General features: G+C 41.5%; 1 protein-coding gene across 3 annotated transcripts in view; it reads left to right on the top strand.

Moving 5' to 3' along the window:
* sos2 (son of sevenless homolog 2 (Drosophila)) overlaps window positions 1-15,346 on the top strand; it is a 98,541-nt gene that overhangs the window by 21,496 nt on the left and 61,699 nt on the right. The window contains exon 1 of one of the 3 annotated variants that reach the window (XM_067991654.1): window positions 1,822-2,322. The exons of the other annotated variants lie outside the window; for them this stretch is intronic. The gene's annotated coding sequence lies outside the window, so the exon portion shown is untranslated. Of the gene's footprint in view, window positions 1-1,821; window positions 2,323-15,346 lie in introns of those variants that run through there. 3 annotated transcript variants of the gene reach the window in all.

Genomic DNA, 15,346 nt, shown 5'->3' on the forward strand with positions numbered 1-15,346 from the left:
TATAGCATGTTGCTTCCGCTGTTAGCATGCATGTAGTCCTGAGTTGTAGCTTCACCAGGTTGGCACCTCATTTTTCGGTACGCCTGGTGCTGCTCCTGGCATGCTCTTCTACACTCCTCATTGAGCCAGGGTTGATCCCCTGGCTTGTTGGTAATGGCAGAATGAGGAATATACCAGGCCATGAGGTTACAGATTGTGCTGGAGTACAATTCTGCTGCTGCTGATGGCTCACAGCGCCTCATGGATGCCCAGTTTTGAGCTGCTTGATCTGTTCTGAATCTATCCCATTTAGCACGGTCGTAGTGCCACACAACACGTTAGATGGTGTCCTCAGTGCGAAGACGGAACTTCATCTCCACGAGGACTGTGCGGTGGTCACTCCGACCAAGACTGTCATGGAAAGATGCATTTGTGACCGGTAGATTGGTGAGGTCGAGGTCAAGTAAGTTTTTCCCTCGTGTTGGTTCGCTCACCACCTGCCGCAGGCCCAGTCTGGCAGCTATGTCCTTCAGGACTCGGCCAGCTCGGTCAGTAGTGGTGCTACCGAGCCACTCTTGGTGATGGACCATTGAAGTCCCCCACCCAGAGTACATTTTGTGCCCTTGCTACCCTCAGTGCTTCCTCCAAGTGGTGCTCAACATGGAGGAGGACTGATTCATCAGCTGAAGGAGGACGGTAGGTGGTGATCAGCAGGAGGTTTCCTTGCCCATGTTTGACCTGATGCCATGAGATTTCATGAGGTCCAGAGTCAATGTTGAGGACTCCCAGGGCCACTCCCTCCTGACTGTATATCACTGTATCGCCATCTCTGATGGGTCTGTCCTGCCGGTGGGACAGGACATACCCAGGGATGGTGATGGAAGAGTCTGGGACATTGGCTGAAAGGTATGATTCTGTGAATATGGCTTTGTCAGGCTGTTGCTTGACTGGTCTGTGGGACAGCTTTTCCAATTTTGGCACAACTCACCAGATGTTAGTGAGGAGGACTTTGCAGGGTTGACTATGCTTGGTTTGCTGTTGTCGTGTCCGGTGCCTAGTGGTCCAATACTGGGTGGTCCATCCGGTTTTATTCTTATTATGACTTTTTTAACTCACTCTCCAGTATTAAAAAAAAAACCTCTTAAAGATCTATCTCTTTGACCAATCTTTTGGTCACCCTGCTAATCTTTCCATATTCTGGCTCAGTGTCCATTTTTCTCCTACCTATTTGTGAAGTGCAGTGGGATGTTTCTTTGTTAAAGTAGCTATATTGATTCCAGTTATCATCTTGAGTATGGAAAAGGTGGTATAGAAAAGGACAGACTCAAGGACAATATGGAAGTGTTTGCTGTGTGGATGGAATAGTAAAGTTAAAGGGTGTTCAAAGGGGAGCAGAGAGACCTGGAAATGAGTATGTGCTGCATAGGCAAAACATTTGTAAACAATTTTACAACACCAAGTTATAGTCCAGCAATTTTATTTTAAATTCACAAGCTTTCGGAGGCTACCTCCTTCCTCAGGTGAACGAGTCCATCACCGGCATCTCCACATCTAGGCAAAACATAGCGGTTCAGTCTTTTTGCACTACTGCGAAAAGACGGCAGTCACAGAAGAGTTGAGAGCCCTAAAGGATGTTGGTGGGGTAGAAATTGAGACTGAGCATAAGGTAGTTAATATACTAAATGACTTCTTCCTCCAGGCATTCACCGGTGAAGATGTGCATCGCGCCCATTATAATTCTCCATAATCCAGATAGAGTGGGGTGGCGCCCTCTGCAGGCTGTTCCTAATGGTGTCACCCGATAACTTCCGGCGGCCATGTTGGATTGCACGCGTTAAATGCGTAACCCCTCATTAATGTTAAGTTGCACTAACTTTGACAGGTTATCGTTTCGAAATGACGTTTGTTTATTCATGTCCTTTCAGCTGATTGAATGCTGTTTAAAGCCCCTGGCACTGCGAGCAGATGCGACTCGTCCTTTTTAGCCGGCAGACTTTAAAAAATAACTTTCAGAGCTCCCCCATCGCCAAACCTCTCCTCCCCGCCACACACGCACATCCCCACTTATCGGTGACGGGTCTGTGGTGAATTGTGAATTATTTTGCGAACAGTAAATGTGCCACTTGATACCGCGCTTTGGTAGGCCATTTAAGGACACGATGCATCTCGTTATTGGAGCAGAGTTGAGGAGCCAAAGTCAGTTGTTTTCCTGGATCGTTGTATTTTTATGTTAGAAACTACGACCTTTTGTCAGGTGCTTCAGGTTTAAACTTTATTGCAGTGATCTCTTTCCCGACGATCCCCATTCTCCGGCTGTTCTGAGTGTATCGTGATCGTGAATTGGTGAGTTTGACCTGAAGTGAGATGTCCGTGGTGGGAAGGACACGGGGGCTCTCAAACTCGACACGGCTGCAGTTTGTCAGACGGTGTCTCAGAATTACCTTTATTCCAAAAGCGACGGAAATAATTCAAGTGTTACCCTGTTTTTTTAAAAAAGAATAATTTTGTGTATTAAAGACTGAACGACACTGCAGGACGAGTGAGCGGAAATTACATCCACAATATCCAACTACAATCTGCTGCAACCGTCCAACACGCGGTAGTTTTAGAATTTAATGGAAAAAGCAATGGTCACATTGGGAAGCTCCCTGTACTCAATAAACACGCTTGTACTCCAACATGTCGCGTCAAGTGACCTGTGACATGTATTAGGAACGCCCTATAGGCGAAAAGGGTTCAAAATAAATAAATCCCCAAAGATGGATTCTGTTTGTTCTAGGATACTAAGAAACACAAGGGACAAGATTTCTGAAGTGTTAATGGTTGTCATGAGGGAGCTGAACACTGGGAAGGTTATGCTCGATTGGAAACTGCCCATTTTTCAAATGGGATGACAAAACCTACCCAAGAAACGCCAGACCCATCAGCCCCATATCAATATGGGTTAAAATAATAGAACTGATTATCGAAGAGTAAACTTGAAGATTACCTGTGTGATGATCCAGTAAACATTCAATGTCGATGGGGAAAGGCAAGCTACTAACCTTTTTTGAGGAAGTGACATTCTAAGTGGACTGTGACTAATCCAATGTTGTGGTATACATAGAATTTCAAAAATCGTTTGACATAGTTCTGGACAAAAGGCTGCTACTTAAGCATAAAGCCATGGGGGAATCAAAGTAAAATCTGGGACGGGATTTTAAAAAATGGTTAAAGCGTAGAAAACATTCGATCCATGCTGGGTGAGTGATAATTGTGTGGTGGGTGGGAGAAGAAAGTTTTGTTTTTTAATTTAAATTAATAACTTGGATTCAGAAACTCAAATTCACATGTGATGACAAGCTAGGAGAAGTAGTTGAATCTGAGGAGTCAGTTCAAGAATTATAAAATGAATTGGACAAATAGTCAGGATGATGGCAGTTGAAATTTAATATATGACCATAGGAATAAGCTATTCACCCCATTGAGCATGTTTTGCCATTTTGTTACCCGTGGCAGTTATATTTCAGTCGGTCATATTTGGGATCCACTTTCTCCTCGCTCCTTCTTCCTTTGTGCCTCAATGTTCCTTGCAAGTCTCATAGTTTGTGTTCTATTTAGATGCAGCTTGTCTCCTAGTTTTATCCTGAAAGCTGTCCATGCTACTTATGAAAATGGCATTCCATTTCAAGGTAGTCCTTACATGCATGGTTAATGGAACCTGTATGTGGTTTCTTCTTAAATCATTGTCCCTTATATAGATTACCACTCCTGGCTTTTTTTTGGTTGCTATTGGGTGGCTTTCCAGCTGCTCTGGCTCCAGGTAACCAATTCACCATCTTGTAGGTGCTGTCGTTATGACAATCTTGGCTAATCATCTTGTAACCACAAATCCCTTATAACTAAAATTTCCATGTCCAAACTGCCTCTTTACCCCAACTATCTTCTCTTTTTTCCGGTCACTTGGCTAACTTCTGCGATATGTCTCAATGCCCGGCATCTATCCGTTATTTTAAATTGTGGATAAGTTCTCTGGCTGCTTTTCCTCTCCTTTTACTTTTTTCCATCTTGCTCCATCCAATACTCCTATCCTCTTTGTGTGCCTCTCAGTATTTACCTCCTTAACTTGTTGGCCTTGTATTTGGTTATATCAGTTCCCTGATTACTCGCCCTGTATGTTCATACCAGCCCACCACATTGCTGACATGTGACTCCAATACTTATTCCCACATCCTTGATAATTCCCCTTGGATTTATTTGCCCATGAATTCCTGTACTCTCCTCTTGAAGGCCATAAACTCTTTCCTTCATCCTATTGATCACAATTTTTGCATGTTTCTCTTTCTCTCTTCCCCCCCCACCCCCCACCCCCCAGCCATCTATTATACCTAGCTTTTTTGGATGTAAACATTTCACAGCAAATGTACTTAATGGCTATCATCTTTCTCACAGACCTTTTCATATTATGACTCAAATGTAAGAAAAACTGCTGCATTGATGATCAAAAATAACATTCTTCTCCCACATCCTTCAGTTAGGGGGAAAAAAATTTAAATTTTGCACTTGGAGTCTTGCCTTGGTCCTTCGCTCATCCTTGCTGTGTCCTTCCATATTTGGTGTTATTTCTTCTCTGCCCCAACACAGTTTCCTTACTCTTCTCGCAAACTCCAGGTTTGCATTTGGGTAAGCGACCCTCTCCACAGGAGTCTCTTCCTTGCTGTTTTCCACTGATTTGTGTCTGCGTCGCCTTACTTACTTTGTTTCGTGCTCTTAATGCTGCTCTGAAACTGCCCACAGATACTATAGCAGAGAGGAATTCTTCAAAGACAGTGCTGAAGAAATTTAAATTTGCCCAAGTAATGATGACTGCTGATAGAGTTTGTCTACCACTGCAAATTCTTTTGTATTGTTTATTGGCAGCGTCATGCCTGAATGTCTTCTGGATTTTTTGCAGGTTGTGGGAGCTGGCCCAAGAAACATTATCCATGTTGGTTGACTGAATGGTCTTGTTCTGTTAAAGCATATTTGTTTACCATAGCATTCATTTTTAACAAATTTGTTAATGTTTAAGTGCCATTAAAGAAAACTGGAACAAGTTGTTCTTTTATCTTGGGAATCAGTGTGAACAATGGTATTGTAATGATTAAAACCGGCTCTTTCCATGTGCCCTAAGGTGTCCCATTATATGGATTTTAATTTTATTTGCAAAATGTTTCTGGTTATGTTCTATACATCATGATTTAAAACCATTCAGCTGAACATGTCTCCATACAATTTTATGCTGAATTGTATCAGCTGACATAAAACAAAAGTAACTTAAAGTAGCAGTTCCAGTTTGAAATATTAATATTGAAAGAGTCTGTGCTAGTACATAGAAGTAACAACACGGAAACAGGCCATATGGCCCAACCACTCTGTATTGGCATTTACCCTCCATGCAAGCATATAGTTCTAATCACATTTACCCATCCTGTTCCCATGTCCCTTTAGTGCCTTTTCATTCTTCCACCTGTCAAAATCTTTTTGCCTCAATCGTTAACCCTGGAAGTGAATTCCACAGCTTCACAACTCTTTGGAAAGAAGTTTCTCTTGCTCTCTGTTCAAAATCTGTTGTAAATAATCTTGTATCTATAGCCTTTTGTTCTTGACCCTGTAACTACTGGAAACAGTATTTTTCTATCTACCGTGGCCCATCCATGCAGCATATTTTGAAGGGGGAGGGTGAACAGGTCGTGGTCTATATCGGTACCAACGACAGAGCTAGAAAGAAGGATGAGGTCCTGCAGGCAGATTTTAGGGAGCTAGGAAAGAGATTAATAAGCAGAATCTCAAAGGTAGTAATCTCTGGATTACTCTCATTGCCATGCGCTAGTGTATAGAAATAGGAGGATAGAGCAGATGAATGCGTGGCTGGAGAGAGAGTGCAGGAGGGAGGGCTTTAGATTCCTGGGGAAGTGGGACCTGTACAAGCTGGACAGGTTGCACCTCAACAGAGCTGGCAACAATGTCCTTGTGGGGAGGTTCACCAGCGCTGTGGGGGAGGGTTTAAACTAATTTGGCAGGGGGATAGGCACCAGGATGTAGCATTGGAAAGGAGAAACAAGATGCACAAAGGATTGGAAGAGACAGGTAGCACTGGAGTAAGAAATAGTACGGTATTAGGTGGGATCAGACTAAGAGAATACAAGAAAGTCTAAGATAGGTTTACAGTGGACGTGTGTAAATGCACAAAGTGTAGTAAATAAGGTTGGTGAGCTGCAGCGCAATTAGCCACATGGGAATATGATGTCGTGGCGATAACGGAGACCTGGCTCAAAAAAGGGCAGGATTGGGTACTAAATATTCCTGGATACAAGGTGTTCAGGAAAGGTAGGGAAGGAAAGAAAGGAGGGGCCGTGGCAGAATTGATTAAGGAGAATGTTGCAGTGCTGGAGAGAGAGGATGCCCTGGAGGGGTCAAGGACAGAATCTATTTGGTTAGCGTTAAGAAACAATAGAGGTGCCATTAAACTACTTGGTGTATTCTATAGGCCACCAACTAGTGGGAAGGATGTAGAGGAGCAAATTTTCAGGGAGATTACAGAGAGGTGCAAGAGCCATAGAGTAGTGATAATGGGGGACTTCAACTATCGTAATATAGACTGGGATAGTAATAGTGTAAAGGGCAAAGAGGGGGAGGAATTTTTGAAGTGTGTTCAGGAGAACTTTCTTGACCAGTACGTTTCCGGCCCAATGAGGAAGGAGGCATTGCTGGACTTGGTTCTAGGGAATGATGTGGACCAAGTGGAGCTAATGTCAGTGGGGGAACATTTAGGGAACCGTATCATAAGGTTTAGAATAGCTATGGAAAAGGACACGGACCACTCTAAAGTAAAAATACTCAATTGGAGGAGGGCCAATTTCAGTGGGATGAGAATGGATCTGGCCCAGGTAAATTGGAATCAAAGATTGTCAGGCAAAACTGTAATTGAACAATGGACGGCCTTTAAAGAGGACATGGTTCGGGTACAGTGTAGGTACATTTCTATGAGAGGAAAAGATAGGGCAACTAAAGCCAGAGCTCCCTGGATAGATAGTAAGATGAAGCAGAAAAAGTGGGTGTATGACAGATGTCAGGCTGATAATACAAGTGAGAACCAGGCTGAATATAGAAAGTTCAGAGGGGAAGTGAAAATGGAAATAAGAGGGGCAAAAAGAGAGTATGAGAGTAGACTGGCAGCTAACATAAAAGGGAATCCAAAAGTCTTCTGTAGGCATGTAAACAGTAAACAATAGTAAGAGAAGGGGTGGGGCCGAATAGGGACCAAAAAGGAGATTTACGTATGGAGGCAGAGGCATGGCTGTGGTACTAAATGAATATTTTGCATCTGTCTTTACCAAGGAAGAAGATGCTGCTAAAGTCACAGTACAAGAAGAGGTAGTTGAGATACTGGATGGGCTAAAAATTGATAGAGGAGGTACTAGAAAGGCTGGCTGTACTTAAAGTAGATAAGTCACCTGGTCTGGATGGGATGCATCCTAGGTTGCTGAGGAAAGTAAAGTTGGAAATTGCAAAGGTACTTCCAGTCTTCCAATCATCCTTTAAATGCAGGGGTGGTGCCAGAGACTGGAGAATTACAAATGTTACGCCCTTGTTCAAAAAAGAGTGTAAGGATAAATTTAGCAACTACAGGCCAGTCAGTTTAACCTCGGTGGTGGGGAAACTTTTAGAAATGATAATCCGGGACAAAATTAACAGTCACTTGGACGAGTGTGAATTAATGAAGGAAATCCAGCATTTCCTTGTTAAAGGCAAATCGTGTTTAACTAACTTGATTGAGTTTTTTGATGAGGTAACAGAGAGGGTTGATGAGGGCAATGCAGTTGATGTGTATATGGACTTCCAAAAGGCATTTTGATAACAAGCCTATTATGTGACACTTTATCAAAGTTGAAGCCCATGGAATAAAAGGGGTAGTGGCATCATAGATACAAAATTGGCTAAGTAACAGGAAACAGAGAGTAGTGGTGAATGGTTCTTTTTTTGGACTGGAGGGAGGTGTACGGTGGTGTTCCCCAGGGATCGGTACTAGGACCACTGCTTTTCTTGATATATATTAATGACTTGGACTTGGGTTTTCAGGACACAATTTCACAATTTGCAGATGACACAAAACTTGGAAGGGTAGTGAACAGTGAGGAGGATAGTGATAGACTTCCACTTGAAGTCTATCATTATTCTGGTGGAATGGGCGGACACGTGGCAGATGAAATTTTTAACGCAGAGAAGTGTGAAGTGATCCAATTTGGTAGGAAGAATGAGGAGAAGCAATATAAACCTGAAGGGTACAATTCTAAAAGGGGTGCAGGAACAGAGAGTTCTGGGGGTATATGTGCACAAATCGTTGAAGGTGGCAGGGCAGGTTGAGAAAGCGGTTAGAAAAGCATACAGGATCCTGGACTTTATAAATAGAGGCATAGAGTACAAAAGCAAGGAAGTTATGATGCACCTTTATAAAACACTGGTTTGGCCACAACTGGAGCATTATTGTGTCCAATTCTGGGCTCCGCACTTTAGGATGGATGTGAAGGCCTTAGAGAGGGTGCAGAAGAGATTTACTAGACTGGTTCGAGGGATGAAGGACTTCAGTTACGTGGAGTGGTTCTGATCTGGAATGCACTGCCTGAGGGGGTGTTGGAGGCAGATTCAATCGTGGCTTTCAAAAGGGAATTGAATAAATACTTGAAGGGAAAAAATTTGCAGAGTTACGGAGAAAGGGCGGGGAGCGGGACTAACAAGATTGCTCTTGCAGAGAGCTGGCATGGACTCGATGGGCTGAATGGCCTCCTTCCGTGCTATAACCACCCTATGATTCTATGCTTTAATAATTTTAAACACCACTATCATTTCGCTCCACTATCTGCGTTTCTAATTTTTAAAAAAGCCCCAATTTTTCAAGTCTGTCTTCATGCTTGTATTTCCTTATACCAGACAACATCCTAGTTGTACCCTCTCAAGACTCAATACCCTTCCTATAATGTAGAGCCCAATACTGCACAAAGTACTGTAATGGCGGACTTATTAAGGTTTTATATAGGTTCATCATTAACTCTTGGCTTTCACATTCTAAAGATCTTGTGATAAAACCTAGATTTCCATTCGATTTTGTTTACAGCCTTACCAACCTGATGTTCTATGATCCTGTACCCCCAAAACACGCTGGTCTTCCACAGCGCCAAACCTACTTCCAACCAGTGTATAATTACTGCTGTGTTTTTTTAACCAAAATGCATCACCCCACACTTACTGACATTGAAGTCCATCTGCCACTTTATAGCCCATTCTCCCCATCTTATCAATATCCCTTTGAAGCTTCCTTTGGTCTTCTATAGGATGAACTATACTTACTATTTTGATATCATCTGCAAATTTCAACACCACTCCCTCTCTGCTTATATCTAAATTGTTGATAGACACAGTGCATAAAACGGCCCTAGAATTGACCCCTGTGGGACACTACTACCCACTTCCAACCACTCTGAGAAGTTGCCTTTTGCTCCTCTGTTTGATCCCTTCTAACCAATTTTTAATCCAGTTTGCCATCCTTCCCCTCCCCTAATTCTATACTCCTTAATCTTCTCTAATAATCTGCTCTGTGGCATCTTGTCAAAGGCTTTACTAAAGTCCATTTACACTATGTCCACTGCATTTCCTCCTTAGCCATGCCTATCCTCTCCTCAAAGAATTCTGTGATTTGTCAAACATGATTCTCCTTTTTGAAATCCATCCTGGCTATTTTCTCATTATCTGGATATGTGATAATTTCGTCCCTAAAGACTAAAATTTTCCCTACCACAGATGGTAAACTAACTGGCCTGTAATTACATGGATTAGTTCTGTCTCCCTTTTAAAAAAAATGGGCATTATGTGGCCATGCTCCATCCTCCGGCATATGTTCACATTCATCAGTGCCCTGAAATATAATTTCTGGAGTCTCTGCAATTTCCTCCCTCTTCTCCCTCAAGATCCTAGGCTACATCTCATCAGTCCCTGGCACTTTGTCTTCCTTTAGTCTAACTAACTTAACTAGAATTTTCCTTTTATTCAACACAATGGCCCAGATTTTGCTGCAGCAGGGCATCTAACAGTGCCTGCCGCTAGTTAGACTTGCCGTGCATGTTTAGGTTTTTTAATTTTTTGCATGGCAAGTTGCTGAAAGTGCGAGCTGATAAAGGCACAGCGAGGGAAACAGCATATCTGGGACCTGAGAGAACAGGGCAAGCAACTGTGTATTTCCTTAACTAATCAGATTGAAGGATTGTGAAATTAACAGCGCAAGGACTGAGAAGGAAGTGTAAATTGGAGTGGGGGAATTCAATGTCAAACCAGGTACAGAAAGAGAACTGAAGAGAGGGAAAGAAAGATTGGATTGAGAGAGAGAGAAAAAGAGTCAGAAAGGAGAAGTAAAAAAAAAATTGGAAGTTTTAATAATTTGACATTTAAAAAATCTCCAACAACAATTAATACCTGAAGGAATGAGACTCCACAGTTGTAATGGTTAATTTTCAGTGCCAGGGATGTTGATTGGCAGTAATTAACACTTATCATGTTGTTAAAAGGGTACTTAAACTTGAAATTACAAGACAATTACTTTCTGTGGCGAGTTTAGTTCATATCTATCGTGCAAATGCAGCAACTTCACGCCATCCAATACATTTCAGCGGTGAGGCAGACAGCGAGATGCTGCTTTCACAAAGCTAACGGAGGAGCGGCCCAACTCTGACAGCAACTTTGCATATTGGCATTTAACTGTGCATCTGCCCCTTGCCTGAAGTTGCTGTACTATTTGCGCATAAATAATGGAAAGCACCATTAGCCTCACCGTTATTTTGACAGCAAATTCCGGCCCAATATTGCTCATCTCGCTCTCAACCACTTCAGCATTCACCGCCTTTCTGATGTCCTTTTCTTTACTTGACACAGTTTAACAAAATTAAAACTCCAATTTAAAAGTTTATCTTATGTGAAATGAAAAGTTCATTTTAGGCATTTGTGGGAAAAAAGGTGGTTTAAAGGGACTAGAAAGGCACTTATTTTTCAAAGTTTGCTATCACTTCCAAAATGGGTAATGGCCCAAATCTAGAAGATTGACATTAAATTATGTGACAGATTAATTTTTTAATTTTTGATGTATCAAATCAAGGAATATAATTCTTGCATGCCGAGCACAACTAGGTCCTAACATCCAGTAGTGTTAAAAAAAAACGTATCCATAATGCTTGAAGGGTTATATAATGCAATATTCTGATTCAACTTAAGTTGCTTCCACTTGTTTCAAGTGAATTCTAAATTTATATATGGTTACCAGTTTACTTAAGTACTGCAGAATTATATTTTCCAATAGTGTGTAGATTCAAACAGTTTACTTCAATATTGTGCATTTGTCGTAACTGTTTGAAATGACTAATCTGGTTTCGGAATATGGTCATTATATTTGGGGAATGTAGTAATCATATAAAAAAAATTTTGAACTGGCTGTTTAACAAGAAAACACTATCCTTTCACGGTTTTTTAAAATTCCCACGCCAAAAAAGCGATGGTTAAGAATTGCTGTGGAAATTCCAACCTCAACGTCTGTCTTTTTGATTACTGTCTGGAAGAATCTTTGAAGACTTCCTTAGATTTGCACTGATTTTTTTAAATGAAAGGATCTAAATGCACAGTAGAAGTAGTAGTATTAAAGAATGTTAAAGCATCGTAAAAATGTGATGTGAGCTGTTTAAATCCAAGTGCTGCAGGCTTGACCATAAATAACATGCAACAGACCTGATTTTACCCACGTCAAGTCTGGCTCGTCTGGCTTGACTACCTCAAGCAATATTGCCTCCTCTTCTTGCCAGCTAAGTCCTCCTTTTCTAGAATCATTATGGAGGACAATCTTGAACTCCTCTGTACACCATAAACTGCCTGCTTCAACCTCTCTTCCAACTGCCGTCATCTTTATCTCCAGTGCCAAGTGCAAGAAATTAATGGATTTCTTTATCTCCGTAGTTGGCTATCCATTGTTGGCTTAGACAGCTCTCGTCTACTGCCTCACCTTTGGCCTTGGAGCCGATCCAGATCAGTGACCCTGAGAAGCATGTATCTGGCTGTTGTAATGACTGTTAAAGATTGAGTTTTTTTTAATAATCATTATTTGAATCTAGTAAACACCTGATTTATCTTCTGAATGTTTGTTTGCGTTTTTGGCTGTAGGCTAGAATTTTTTTTTTAAGTCTGCAAGGTACACAACTGTACTATAATACTTAATGGATGTTTTTAATTATGACGATTGCTCCTTTTGTAAAAATAATGTGCCGACCATTGAATGATGGGGAATATATTTCCTGTTGGTTGGCCTTTGAAGTGACGTTAAGGTAGAAGCTAGGGTACCTGGCTTCCTCTGCTCACTTAGAGATCAGCATAGAAAAAAGTAGTTGCAGAAGAGAGAATTTTTTGAGGGTTTGGGTGAGAGCGAGGATGAATATGAATGCTTCAACTTTCCTGAACTGATTTTACTTGATATACTGTTACCCTCTAAGCTAATAGAATAGCTTAATTCAACTGATTTAAATGTTAAGTTGCATATTTTGTGTGCAGATTGGCTGATGCGACTATATTATTTCAATATGATATGCCTAACGTGCAGCAGCAGAGGCATTTGAAATGAATAATGTTAGAATTGACAGCATTCCATTAATTGGGCAAAATGAAACGAGTGAAAGGAAGACAGATGGTCGACCAATTTGAAGTGCCAATCTTTTGGAGGTTGGAACGACAGTCTTCCCCACTGCAGTTGTCCTTGGAGCTGCCACTTGCTCCAAGGAAGAATGCAGAATTGCAAAGATGTGTTGCGCATGCTGCGAGTGGACTCCTCCTGAAACCCTAATACACAACTTTGTCATATTCAGACTTGACTACTCTGATTCTGTCTGGGCTGGGCTCTCATTTTTCACCCTCCATAAACACCAACTTGTCCAGAACTTTGTATGCAGATCCTGTCCTGCTTACCCATCACCTTTATCTTCCCTGACCTACTTTGACTCCATCACCCAATGAATTAAATTTAGAATTGCCATCCTTATCCATAAATCCATCTTTGGCCTCACCTCGTCCTATGTCTGTAATCTCCTCCAGCCCTCTGTTATCAGCCTCCTGTGCATTGTAAGATTGTTACTCTGACAAGAATATTCATCAAGAGCACTAGACAAATCCATAACCCTTTACCTTAACACTTAGTCAAAGAACCATCTGGATTCAACACCCAGTCTATGCCTAAGGGTGATTGATGCTTAAATTTAACTCGCTGAAATGCCTTACATCAACCAGTTTGGATTATTTTAGCAGTTACACTACCAACTTCTCATTGGGATGCGCACAAGCTACTGAGTGAATTAATCCTTTCTTGTCAAATCATCAAAGATGAAACTGGACAATGAAGTCATGAACTAATAATTGTTTATAAACCTCAAAATCATAATTAGCAGCACTTGAACATTGAATATACAAATTATTAGTAGATAGGGTTAGCTGAAAAAGGAATAAGAATTTACAAAGGCATTTTGGTTATGTCATGGTAATTCAGCATTAACTGGCCTTTATATCTAGAGGACTAGAGTACAAGGGGGCAGAAGTTATGCTGCAGCTATACAAAACCCTGGTTAGACCGCACCTGGAGTACTGTGAGCAGTTCTGGGCATCGCACCTTCGGAAGGACATATTGGCCTTGGAGGGAGTGCAGCGTAGGCTTACTAGAATGATACCCGGACTTCAAGGGTTAAGTTAGGAGGAGAGATTACACAAATTGGGGTTGTATTCTCTGGAGTTTCGAAGGTTAAGGGGTGATCTGATCGAAGTTTATAAAATATTAAGGGGAACGGATAGGGTGGGTAGAGAGAAACTATTTCCGCTGGTTGGGGATTCTAGGAGTAGGGGGCACAGTCTAAAAATTAGAGCCAGACCTTTCAGGAGCGAGATTAGAAAACATTTCTACACAAAGGGTGGTAGAAGTTTGGAAAACTCTTCTGCAAACGGCAATTGATACTAGCTCAATTGCTAAATTTAAATGTGAGATAGATAGCTTTTTGGCAACCAAAGGTATTAAGGGATATGGGCCAAAGGCGGGTATATGGAGTTAGATCACAGATCAGTCATGATCTTATCAAATGGCGGAGCAGGCACGAGGGGCTGAATGGCCTACTCCTGTTCCTATGTTCCTATGATTTCTGATTATCAGTTTACAGTTGAGACCAATGGCTGACTTGGATATAATTTGGTGAGATTAATTTGGGGTTAGATTCTTTAGATAGCTGACAAATTAAGAGCATTAGATAGCCTCTCTATTGCATATATTAAAGTCTGTATGCTTATGGTTAGCAATGTTTCCAGAACTTATACAACTTTGTCCTTATGAGCTGGGTGGAGATGAGCTGGTTGCCTTGTCTCCTGTGGAATGATGGTGTTAGCCTTCTGAGATGTCAGAGTGATGAACCCTGTTTGTGTAGGTGTTATCCTTCCCTCTAAATCTCGCCACCCTTGATCTCCGGGAAATTGGTACATGTAAGTGACATGCCTATATCTGACTGGTACAGCTGTCCAATTTTAACTTCTGTAATCATGGTCTCTCTCGCTTTCTTTCTCGCTTTCTCTCAGATGCACTTTTCCCCTTTTAACAGAGACAACCTTCTACATACTTTAGACAAAGAACTCCTACTACCACAAGAACTAATATAAAAACAAAGAATGAACTTTTTGTGTCAAAAACATCTTATATATCTTTGATTTTCAAAAAAAACTTCCTCAGTTCAAGTGATCGATCTGAGTGACACATGCTAGAGTTCACTTCTTTCACCTCGAACACCCCAAATGACCTACGGTTAATGATGACGGTACCCAGACATACCAGATAGCGATTTCACTTTTTCTAACACAAGTTTACATTCTTTCAGATAAGTAGTGACATATTTATCTCCTGGGCCTGTGGTCTTGATAGCTTATGCTTCCCCAGTTTCTGTAAGACTGTCTTGTTTCACGTAAGCCTCATATTTCAATAGCTTTAATCCTTCTTGGATTCCCAGCATTTCTTCCACAGCATCTCTTCGCTCCCTCTTTTCACCGAATCATTAGTAGCGGAGTCTTCGGTTCCCTCAGTCATGCTGTCTGGAACTACCTCCTTAAGCCTCTCTGCCTTTCTGCCTCTCTCCCTTTAAAACTTTCTCTAAAACCATTTATTTGACCCAGCTTTCAGCCATTTCTCCTAATCTTTTCCTGCCTGGGTTGGCCTACATTTGCTTGTACTAATTATGAAACTCCTTAGAACGTTTATTTAAGTTAAAGGCACTATATAAATGTAAGTTGCTGTCGTAGGTTG

The sequence above is a fragment of the Heptranchias perlo genome, chromosome 10, assembly GCF_035084215.1.
Source record: "Heptranchias perlo isolate sHepPer1 chromosome 10, sHepPer1.hap1, whole genome shotgun sequence".
NCBI lineage: Eukaryota > Metazoa > Chordata > Chondrichthyes > Hexanchiformes > Hexanchidae > Heptranchias > Heptranchias perlo.